We start from the raw sequence: 13,321 nt of genomic DNA on the forward strand, positions 1-13,321 counted from the left end.
AGTATTTCGGCGTATTTTTTTTTATAAAACATTTCGGCATATTTTTTTTATAAAAAAATATTTCGGCATATTTTTTTTATAATAAAATATTTCGGCATATTTTCGTTTTTATAATAAAATATTTCGGCAAACTTTTGGCAAATACAAGCTGTGTGTTTTTTGTAGATATTTTTTTTTATATAATATTTTCATATATAAATGTAACGTATGAACAAGCAACATATATTTGACCATATACTGGATTATTTAAAGATACCATAAATCTGCCAACGATATTAAGGTGCTTAAAGTTTCCTAGGACATGTCTCAAGATCTACACATAACCCAAGGACTATTCACTAATTTGTTTTTAATTGATGTTTAGGCTTACAATCGCTTATTAGTAGACTGGACCCTTCTGTCACCCTCATGGGCTCACATACACCTCGATGGGTACAAACTTGTGCTCTCAGCAAAGCGCTAGTTACTCAACAAAAAGTACTGAAATTAGTATCCACAAAAAATCTCAAACACACATTGAGATAGTACCTCCTGGTACATTGAGATAGCTACAGCGCAAGCGAACTCGAACGTCACCAGCGAGACTTAAACACAGTGATTGCTAGCGAAGGAAAATTTGCTATTTGGTATAGAAATCTTAAAATATTATCATCACAAAATTATTTCTCTATATTAATCAGGCTTCAGATGGGTCTTCTTCTACACTATTCTACACATAACCCAAATAATATTCACATAAGTTCTATAAGATACAGAAACGTTAAAACATCACGTTTACAAAATTATTTTTCTACCTTGGTGAGGCTTTAGATTGCTCTTCTTTTATTCTACAAACGTGGTTTTTGTGACCCAGAGTCTATACCATGTTTAATCTAACCACTGCTTGCATTTACTGACCTTCTTTATCAGCTAAAATTATATACCATGTTTATATTATTTTCCCATACTTAGATGGACTAAAATTTTGTGGAATCTGACAAATGTTATTTATTAAACAGATAGGATTAAGAAAGCACAATAGACATTAATGTCGCGACGCAATTTTCGTCCTTCATAATTATAATAGATCTCTGATCTCAGACATTTTAGTTTTTTATACAATTTCCTTGGAAGAAAATAGATGATTTGTTTGATTTATTTAGGCGAAATAATTGTTAGTAAATTTTATTTAATTCATTTAATTATATTTAATAAAAAGATTAGTACAAAATTTTTTTCTCTATTTTGATTTACATTTGTTATAAGAGTAAATTATTTATGTCTGACTTAATTACTTAAATATTTGGTTATTTTATCTATAATTTTTACCAATCAAACTACATTTGTTGTTTGAAGTCCTTTTGCTTGATGCCAGAGCTTTATAAACCACAATTTATCATCACAAAAAATGAACATTTCTTTAACACAGCCTTTTAAATAAAAACATGAAATATAATTTAATTTAATTAGTAATAAAAGTTTTAATAAATTAAAATAAAAAACAAATTGTTACTATGTAATTTTACATAATTAATTTTAAAATATTGTTTACAATTTTTTTTTGTATTTAATTGCATTTTACGCAACCTGAACACTAACCCATGAGATACTTTATCACTCTTAGCAAAACCATTGAGGAGCTATTTGCTCTGTGGCGATGTGAACTCGACAAGACTTAGAACGAAATTGAATATAAAAAATTTCAGTTTTAATTTTAAATAAAAAATTTCGATAATTTTTAACTAAACAAACGATTTTGCAAAATTGATTGACAGAAAAGTAAGTAAAAATATCTTTTAACCAAAAATCGAGAGTTGTAAACGGCATTATGAAATTGTTGAAATACTACTTTAATTAAATTGGAATTGATTGGAATTGCTACTTTTTATATTTTATAAAAAACTGGCAAATACGCTTTAAAGTAGGTTTTAAGCCATTAAGACTTCTTTCATCATCAACAACTCCGTTACTCCAATGTGAAGTTGCTTAGAGATTGAATCCGTAAAAGTCGAATGCAGGCGCGTAAACAATGCGTAAGATACCTCAGCAAAGAGGAGAATATTTGCTGAGTAAAAGATAAATATTTTCTAGTGTTAGGTATTTAGCTTATATGGAATGAAAGTTTAAAACGTTTATACATAAATAACACTTTAGGATTTTTATTGATGAAAATAGGCATTTAGACGCATATATCTATAAGCTTCAATGAAGTTATTTAAAAAGTATTTTTTGATTAAATCTAAAATGTTTAAATGTATTTCAATTATTTATATAGGATTGAAGCGAGCAAAATATGTGTTTTGCATTTTTTTAACTAAATTTTTTGTTTATGTAAGAAATGGTTTTAATAAACCATTTAGTAATTTGTTTTTATGCACTAAGTATGGTTTTATAATAATTAAAAAAAAATCTGAAAGCATACATGAAGATATGAAAATAAATTAATGTCGTTATGTAACAAAAAGTATTGAAAATTTTTAATATACACAATTTCTCAATTATAGTATACAGATCTATATTCTCTCAAATATAATATACACGACTCATATAGATTTCTCTAATATAATATACACGGTGCATGTACATACACGGTTGCCACTTATGGTACTTTAGTACCAAAATTGGTACTTTTTTTTCCGTTTGGTACTCTGGTACTCATGTTCAAAAAATGGTACATTTTCGGCGACCCAACTTTATTGTGGATATTTTCAATTAATTTTTTTTATAAATGTAACTTGTATTGTTTTATACTTTTTGTACATTTTATATAAATTGTATTTTCTTATAAAAAGACAATAGAAAAATTTTGGACCTTTTTTTACAGAAATGATACCTTTTTAAACCAATTTTGGTACAGAAAAAAATTTTCAAGTGGCAACCGTGTGTACATATCCCAAATATATTATACAATATGCATACAAATCTCTCAAATATAATATACACCACGTATATAGATTTCTCAAAAACACAACATACACCACGCATATAGATCTCTCAAATATAATATACACCATACCTATACATTACTCTCTTTCAATTGGGTGCGAATTGAAGGAAATCCGGTATACAGTGGAGGACAAACAACTTTTAAACTGAATATATTGAAAAAAAGTGCAATCACAATATAAAAAACCTCACAAGTTCGAAGTTCCAAAAAAGGCACGTTTTCAAGAGATGTCCAGTAAAAAACTAGATTTAATAGAGCTAATGAACTGTTGCGCTAGCGTAATAGTGGCCAATGGATACCGGCTACTTTGAAGAGCAATTTGTAAACAAAAACAATGAACAAGTTTATGTTATTTAAAGTATGGTTATACAAAAACTTAGATATTGAAATGGTCTCAAAGTCAATTACAATCATTTGTGATGATTTGTCCGGTTGTTATAGGTGATGCTAGCCTCTCCTTTAGTATTTTTGAACCGTGACATTAAAGTTAATAGATATATCTACAGCGAAAAAATTCCATGATACTCGTATTAGTGTGAGAGTTGGCATTTCAATAATACCTACACAATAATTGAACAATTGACTATATACCTACTTGGTCTTTTTAGTATTTATATCATTCAAGCATATGAAACATAAAACCGAAATGTTAATAGACAAATCGGATAAAATTTCGAATGAGATGATCAAATGTGATTTGCAAATTTTTTCAACCTAATGATATTATTCGATCTGATACTCCGCAAACAAATAGTAACGTAGGACTGGAAATATATTTATAGACAACATATTATCATTGAATATTAGAAAAAGTATATTCGAGCACTATAAACGATCGCATATCTGCTGTCATCTTAAGCCATATAGGTATATGATGGAATATGAACCAGATTACATTAATCAAAATAATTCATATTAAACATTTTTAAGCATTAACATTTTTAAGTAATTGAATTAAAGTTTATTAGATCGAATATACAATAATAAATGGGTATATAAATATAAAATATACCTGTCAAAGTATTTAATATAAGTATAAAAATGGAGGTACTATGCTCCGCTGAGAGAAGAGGATAATAGAAGATAAATAAAAATGACAAATCGAAAGAACATATTTTTTAAAGCTAGATGAATTCGAATAGCAAAGAAAAGACAAGAACAAAAATTTAGTTAATTTATTGAAATTTAGCGTACTATACAACGCTGTTTCGAGTATTGCTAAGTACTTATAATCAGTAATCTTAAGATATAACATATTCGAATTTCTTTTTAAGTAGTTGATAGTCCGTAAATAATTTGTTTGGATTGCAAGTGCCAGGCTTAGAGTTCGTGCCTGTCAAATTAGTAGCGATGACTAATCCTGTTTTTTTAAAAGAATATTTTTTAAATACTTCATAAGCTCGATAATATAATTAATACTTTAGATATTTGATAAGTAATAAATTCATGTGATGAGTATCGTATTTATGATTGTGTGTATAATACGTTCAAGATGTTGGACACATTTAATGCTTAAATACAGCACACTTTTATTAAACCTATATATGGTTAATTACAAGAAAATGCTTTAATTTATAGCATTTTCGTATTTCAAACTGTTTATATTATGGTATTGAATTAAAAGCTAAATTATTTTAAATATGTTAGCTTTTAATGTTATAAACATATGTTTAGCATTCCAAATGTATAGTAGTTATTTTAATTAGAGATAAAATTGCTTAATAATATTAGCAACATTTTGTACATAAATATTTACAAAATATTTACTAAATATAATTAAAACATAATATAAACATAATTAAATGCTTGTAATGTCTGAAACGCTAGATATTTTTTTTATAATTTTTAATGAAAGTTTCTTATCAACAATAATAGCATAGGTCAACAAAAGTAGAAACCTGGAAAATATCTACGTTTTCTTTCATCTTCCCCTAAAGCCTAGAAAATATCTAGCCTTTCATTCTTTCAGTCGAGGTTCATCTTCTTCTGATACATTTGTTAACTTTATATTAACCAATTCAATATCTTTGCACTGGACTTCTTATACCATAAGTTTCTTTTGCGCCACTACTTTCCACATTATAGAGTGACTTTCCAAACTTCGTTGGCAACGCAAAATATATATTTCACAAAGCAAAACATTCCAGCGGATTTGGTATAATATTACGATATTTTTTTTGAAGTTTTATAGCAAGTAAACAAAATGGAAACAAGTTTCTATTTAACTTAATAAAAAAGTGTGTCGGTGCAAATTCTACCGTCATTGCTATAAAATATTTGGTTTGGAAATATTTAATGAGCACTAAATAGCAAATGAAGAGAATGCATCATTGTTTATGACCGTCTCGAAGTAGTCGCGGAGTTTGGACACCGAACATTTTTCTGTGGAGGACGAATCAAGCGAAGGTCACCCAAAATCATGGATGTTCAAAGTTGACAAAGATCAAATATTCAGCTAGAAAATAAATGCTGCTGAACTTAGTTTCAGTGCCATGACTTTATTGGGCATATGAAAAATTAACCAGAAGGGGTTTCTTGAATTCTAATTAAAGCTGATGAAGAAGCGCGTGAGCATTTTGCTCAATATTTTCTTGAAAAATTTTATAAATAATGCACTTTCAATAAAATTGTGATAGTGATGAAGCTTGGTTCCACGAATATGTTCTAGAAAAAGTCCTGCAGTCAATGGATACGGATATTACATGGATATATCTCTTTGTCCATAAGGCACACTATTCTATTTTTACAATTATTTCTAACGCTCTGTGCTTTATATTGAAAGAAGTTCTTTTTCAATTGAATATATTGAATAAAATTTTAGTTGTGGATTCAAGCATAGTTTTTCATAATTTCTCACAACGATCTTAAGCTTTGAACTGAAGTGTGATCATAAGATTAATTCCAAATGTGATCTCAAGTGCGATATCGGGTTTTCTTCAAGAAGCTTTTTTTAGAATTAGAATAGGTTCTGACTGGATGCTCTTCGGAAATTTAGATACGATTTTGCTTGAAAATGATATTATTACAAACTCCTATTCAACTCTCTCTCTTGCCTGGAGAAAAGTAACTATCTTTCAATCTGAAATGTGCATTACTTTGTTATATGGTAAAGTTTAGGTGTTTATTGGGTTTGCACTGGGACTACTATAATTCCATGCAAATGAACTTAATAATGTGGTGAATCCAGTTTTCAGAAATCTTTAGCTTGTTCTTATGGTGCCTCTTAGCTGATATTAAGTTCAAGTATTTATTGGGTTTATACTACTGGGATTACTATCAGGCCAAGCACATTAATCAATGAAGTGATGAAATTTGTTGACTGTATTATTTATCGTTTAAACCGAGTATGTTTTAAATACCAGATCATATTTGTAAATATCTAAATATATTGAACTTTATGATAAGGAATAAATAAATAAATGTTAAGGCCTTACGCTGTGTATGTCGGTTTCTTTACAAGTTTTTGTGTATGGCGCTAAAGTATAGACTCCATTACGAAACGATGAATTAGCACTGGAAGTGTTCGAGAAAAAAGTTATTTATAAAATCGTTGTCTCTCTACAAGTTGGTGACTATCGTATCCGAATGAGTCACGAGGTGTTCCAGTTTTATTATGGCATTGACATCAAATATTAACCAGATGTATTGTCGCTTAAAATAATTTTCGTGAATAATTAAATAGTTAAATCTAACTATCAAAGCATAGATAGATTTCTTGCTAATTTTTTTTTAAATTTATGTTTTTCAATATAGTTATTTTTAGATACATCATTGTTATTTTATATTATAATAAATAAAATTTTATGTTTAATGCAATGTTGATGCAATGAATGCACTTCTCATGTTGCAAGAATATGAATTCACTATTTATGCTTCTTCGTTTTATGCAACAATAATTATAGCTTCGCATCAGTAACAAAATCGAAGGTGAGTTGTTTCCATACAAAAAGACTTGAACTTGCTGGACAATAAATCATTTTCTTGACAGTAGATTTTGAAAATTTTTCAACTAAAACTTTAAGCTGAAGCTGAAAACTGAAGAATTAGTTAGGAATTAACCACTTTAAGTATATGATTATTCAAAATAATTGGTGCGAAAATAACAAGTAGTTAATTGAAATTACTTAGGTATAAAGATTATAATTAATTTAAAATTGCCTTATGCATATGTATACTGGTTACTGGTAAATCACTGCTTACAAATAATAATATAATTTGAATAGATAAGTATTTTTATAGACTATTAATATATAAACTATAAAACTAACTCCTTAATGTAATATCATGTATTTTTAACTTAATTTTAATATTAATATTAATTAATTAACACTAAATATGTCGAAGAATACTTAGTGTTATAGAACAATAACACTCAAAGATGGATACCTAGACTGATACTAGATACAATCACATGGCATAAACGAAAATCGGGAGACGCAAATTACTATCTCATACAGATACTGACCAGACATGAATATTTTTGTAAGTACCTGCACCGCATGGGAAAGTTGGATCTATCCGACTGCATTTATAGTGACGGAGACTATGATGATGTAGAGCATTTTATGTTCCTTTACTATAATAGGTGGCTTACATTTAGGTAATAGATAAGAGATTTTAGAGATAATTACCCAGATTGGACAAATAAATCTTGAAAATACAGTGGAAAAGATGAGAGCAAACCCGTCCGCAAAGCGAAGAAATTAGACCCAGAAAGGAGAAGCAGAAACTATGCTGAAAAGAGCATGGCTTAAAATACCAACATAAAAGAGACTCTCCCTAAAGTAATGTGAAAGCGGTTCCGAAGGGGAATAAGTCTCTCCAAAGAAGAGGTGTTTTAGTCCGTATACGACATATTCCGACGAATGTTGATCTGGCGGTGCATAAGGCATTCCACCTCCTAAACACACAAAAATCATTTTTTATATATTAAAAGTTTTATATAGTTAAAAAACATATAGCTGTATGAGCTTTATAACGATTTTAATAGAATTCAGTTAATTAACATACAGCAACTACGCTGGCTTGGTCATGTAGTAATAATGGATGAAGAATCTCCAGGAGGGGGATTGTGCATGCGTTCACATCCATTAGTTCCTCAAGTGTATTCCTAAATACGTGCTTGTACATTATTAAATACTTTGTACACCTTCCTATTTAATTCGAGTTTCAAAATATTGATTAAAAATTCAGTTTTCTCTGTCTTAATGGACTTAAGATCTCACACTCTAGCTTATTGCTTCATCATTTAGAGGTAGTAGTACATGTGCTTAGTATGTGTTCTGATGTTTGTTGATCCTCATGACTGACTGCACAGGAATAATTGTTATCTAAATCAATATTTGAGAATGGTATATGAGTCTACACTGGATCTGTCCTTAGTTCAATATACAGTTTTGTTACTTTACTGCCGAGATTAAAAATAGTCTCTTCCTTCTATTCGTTTAGGATTGATTATACCTTTTCCTTATCATATTGTTATTTTGTATTTTTTAGAAGTGAGCAGCTGTTTCCTGCTGTTCGTGAGTAAAGTCGTTTTCGAAGCTATTGTTAACCTCGCAGAATGGTTTGTAGTCTATGGTGGAATTGATTACGTCTTTTATGTAAATTTGGTACTTGGAGTATTTCTGTGTAGACATATTTTGTTATATAGCTTTCAAGTGTGAACCACTGGAAGCGTTATTTATGCTTCTTATGTATGATCAGTTGCAGTTGATATGTAATTATTTTCATTAAACATATTTGCATATCTATAAATAATCTTCTGTCTTCTGATTTTTGTTATGAGTACTTTAATTATATATACTAATAAAGTAGTTCATGTAAATACAGCAATATGATTATAAGCTCATTAGCCACTTTATTGTTTATTTGTGTTTGCAATTAAAATCCGTAGTTTATTATAGTTGAAAGTATTTCTGCTTACTTTAACTCATTAGTAAATTCAATTAAATCACATTTTATGACTTTAAAAAGCATTTAATGTTATACTACACACAATTAAAATAAATATTATATTAAAAATTTAATTATAGTTTTAAAAAATAAACAGTTCTAATCAAATAATATTTAAGTATAACTCTAACTGATTTATTAAAATTATCACTTCACTCAATTGCAGCTTATTAAGAAATGTATCTTTAGTTCTCGTTAAACTTGTATGAAAAGTAATAAGCAATATCGTTACTTGTAGATTAAATAAACAACCTTACGTCAATAATTTATTTTAAGTACATATGGTAGACGTGCAAATTATACATTTTTATAAATCGAGTATAATTAAAACTTGCAGTTATTTATACGCTATCCAGAGTATCTGGTCTCTAATATCAAAAAAAAAAAATGTAATAAAACAAGATAATCATTATGGAAGTTGAAACAATCTAAGACCAAAAGTAATATTCCAACACTTCGGTTTCGTAGATGGGCAAACACTACGAGAGCTTTGCAAAATTCTATCTTGAAGTCTTAAATAGCTAACAGCACTAAAATCAGTGTATAGCGAAGAGTGGTTCATTACGTCAGATACAAAAAATGTACATTAAACCGAAATGCAAGAGAGCACTTGGCGTTTCTTGCAGTGACTCTGAAGTAAAAACCGGCAATAAATACGTTTTTATGTAAATATTTCTGTCAACTTCCCTGTTTGAATAAAATGGTATCTGAGTAGTTGTCTATCTCTCCGAAGGTCTCTCAGTCTCATTTTTACTGGCTTACTTCACGATTAATGTTCGCAGAACGTTGGCTATAGCGACTACTGGCGAATTCATTTATTTAAGATTAAAACTGCAATTTTATTTACGTTCAATTTCGTTCTAAGTCTTGTCGAGTGTACATCGTCAAAAAGCAAATACTCGTAGCCTTTCAATGGTTTTGCTAAGAGTGATTAAGTATCTCATTGGTTAGTTCGGCTTCTGTGAAATAAAAATAAAAATATTTGTATTTGTTTAAAAATATTTATTTTAAGATTTAATGATGTAGTAAAAATTACTTACTTTCAATTTTTTGTAAAATATTATTTAAATAATTTTTTCTATAATTTTTCATTAAAAGGCTGTGCTAATGATATGTGTTTGGATATCTTTTGTGATCGGAACTCGCCTTTTATAAAATTGCTGACTTGTGAAATTTTGGAACCAAGTTAAAGGATAAATAAGGAGAATATCATGCATAATTGAAATTTAGTTAATTTAATTGTTAAGGAACAAAATCAATAAAAATTTATAAAGTTAAAACATTTATAAAAATTTTGAAATTTTATATAGCATATTTAACATAACATAACATATTTTAAATTACAATTTGTATGCTTTAAAGTAAAGTAAAAAGCTGTATATAACATAAAGAAAAAATAATTAATAAAATCAAATGAATGTAAATAACAATTATGCTGTTATTATTTGTTCGTTAGATACCTAAGATAAAAGATATTTTAAAATTGAAGTAAAATCATATACTAATGTTGCCAGGTTTTGGATTATAGGACCTCAATATTTAGTACTAATCTATTAGTCAATATCAATCACGTTCCCGTTTTTTTTCGCAGTAGGTGGAATGCATCGAAAGCCACAGTGTTAGACGTGAACCTACTAAAACCACCTATTAGGAATGAATGAAGACGATTTCCACAGCAATGTGGAAACTTCAATTCAATAAACGCTGGAGAAAGAAGAGAGTATATAGGTGTAATACCTAGCGGGGTAGGTTCATCTAAGCCAGAAAGCATATTTTAGGGAGGTTGGAAGATAGTGAAGGAGGTGAGGGTTCCCTGTTTTTCAATACTTACAAAATAAATTACTGTATATATAATATAATAAGATATAATATAATATATATAACATAATATGTATAATATCAGCACAAAACATCAACTATGGTCTTTGTGGTTGTCTCATAGTCTCATTGTCTCATTTAACATTTATTTTCATTACTAAAGTTAAATCCGTTCAACTTTTGTGACTATTACTGAAGTAGCTTTTATTGGTTGTAATCTTTTTAATATTCACAACGTTCAGGTTTTATTTTAAAGTGTCTTTCTTGTATCTTGAAGTTGCTATATTGTTCTGGTGTTTGAATGCTATTATATCGCGTACATTTGATTCTAACGCAATTATTGTACTTTCATGGAGTTTCAATACCACTGTTTGGTGTTAACTAAATTCTGTAAAACTCTTAACGTTCATTATGTTGTTCAACAATTTCATGTTTTTACTATTTTTTCTTATATATTTTATCACTGCATTTTTTCTTGTAAACTTTTTTCCAATAAATACTATTTTGGTGGCATTTTAACCACCATTTTTTAATAATTATTTCCTTATTATTACAATTTTAATAATTTTAATTATTACTAAAAAATTATAATTAAATAAATTCTAATAAATACATAAATTATTATAAACCCTGATAACTCACTTCATAATTTTGTTTTTCTAAAAATATTTTTTTAAGAAATTGATTTCATTGAAACTGTAGATGAAGAAAATATTGTTCAAATTTTTCCATTTCTGGTTAAAATATAACATGTATTGTTCAACTTTTTCTATTTATAGGAAAAAAATAACATATAACCTTTTTTTTCGCACTAACATACTGCATAAATTTCATCTGTTTATGATATCGCCAAATACCCATCAACAGTAGTCTTTTGGAAACATCTACTGATAAATCTTTTAAATTGCAATTATAGGGAATTGAACCATGTCAAATTTGACAGTACATTAGAAGTTTTTAAAGAGCACTAATAACGATATTTGAAGATATCCAAAACAGCTTAACAGGTGAGCCTAATAATTCATTTCATTAAAAATGTTTTTTGGGATTTTAAAATTTCTCATCATTATCTTCCTTTTTAATCCGAAATGAATGTCTTGCCATAGAATATAAGATAATTTTTAGCCATGTTGTTTATTAATAAGTATTTCATTAATAAATATTTTATTCATAAGAATTTTATTAAAAATCTTTGTGATTTTTTTGAGTATATATTATAATAATATATATAATAATATATGTATATGTTTTCTTTTTTTAGAATTAGCTATTGCTGTTGATATAGATACTTAGATACACAAATGATATATTACAATATTGTTAATTTAATTTAAACATTTATAGAAAATATGGATTTTTTTGTTTTTATTTTTAGCTAGCTTAAATACATCACATGAGATTTATGGACTATTTGGAATATTTTATTGAATTTATTGGAAAAGCCGGTACTTGGAAAAATTGCAAAGTTAGATAATAGAAATACTTAATCATCATTTTAATATTTTAAGCAGAATTAATTTGATTGTATAATCTTGTTAAGAATATATTTAATGCATAGAATTATTCATTAAATTAGTAAATTTACATATAATTTACATTGCTATTTATATTATTATAATATTCAATGTATTATATATAGTACACAAAATGAAATGATAGATTCAGTGCAGTATATGTATTCTTAAACAACTCAACATAGGTATATGATCTATCTGGCTTTAGCTGTCTATCTTCAGGAATGTATCTATTTTAATTAAATTTTTATTATTTTTAAATGTTGGTTGTTAAAGATATCTACTTTTGTCAAACTGTTTATAGCTTTGATATTAAGCAAATGAAGTGGATATAGTAGAGCCAGTCTACCTATCTGTTTATATTTGTTTGTTTCAGTGCAATATATGCTTTAACTGTCTAATTTAGGCACGAGAGTCTATAGCAGCTCCGAGATTAGTGGTTCTCAACCTTTTCTTGACCAGTTTAAAAATAATAAACTGTATGATTATTTTATTATGTTTTACGCACCTCTGGTATTATATATAATGAATGGTATAAGTGCATAGGTAAATAATATAAGATATAAAATAGGTATATAATTACTTGGGACTTGTGATTCCCGGATCATCAGTTGGGAATGCCCGAGATGAATCGAATGACTATATTTATTTATTAATACTTTTATAATATTATTATTAATATTTGTCATAATAAAAGTAAATTTTTAAAATGCTAAATTTTTCTGAAACATTTTTCCGAGTACACTGTTTAATAAGTTAAACATTTTTCTTAAATTACTAAAATTATTTGGGAATCGTTATCATCCCGAAGCAACTCGTGGCAACTCGTGGGTCTTCGTAATTTTCATTCATTTGGGAACTGTCGTTTTTATCATGAATATAATAATACAAATTTTTTTTTTTGTGACAGTAGGTGGAAGCATCGAAAGCCACCGTGTGACTTGAACCCACTAAACCACCTCTTAGGAATGAATGGAGAAGATTTCCACAGCATTGTAAAAACTTCATTCCAGTAATCAGGGGAGAGAGGAGAAAAATAGATTTAGTACCTAGCGAGCAAATAATTAAACTTATATCTACATTTTCTCTTATAAGTAATTAAATTCGA

At 27.9% G+C, this 13,321-nt stretch overlaps 1 protein-coding gene across 1 annotated transcript in view; it reads left to right on the forward strand.

The window, feature by feature from the left end:
* LOC119672781 (cyclin-dependent kinase 14-like) overlaps positions 1-13,321 on the forward strand; it is a gene marked incomplete in the record, with an annotated part of 829,514 nt that overhangs the window by 474,984 nt on the left and 341,209 nt on the right.

This window comes from Teleopsis dalmanni, chromosome 1, assembly GCF_002237135.1.
Source record: "Teleopsis dalmanni isolate 2A chromosome 1, ASM223713v2, whole genome shotgun sequence".
Lineage (NCBI taxonomy): Eukaryota > Metazoa > Arthropoda > Insecta > Diptera > Diopsidae > Teleopsis > Teleopsis dalmanni.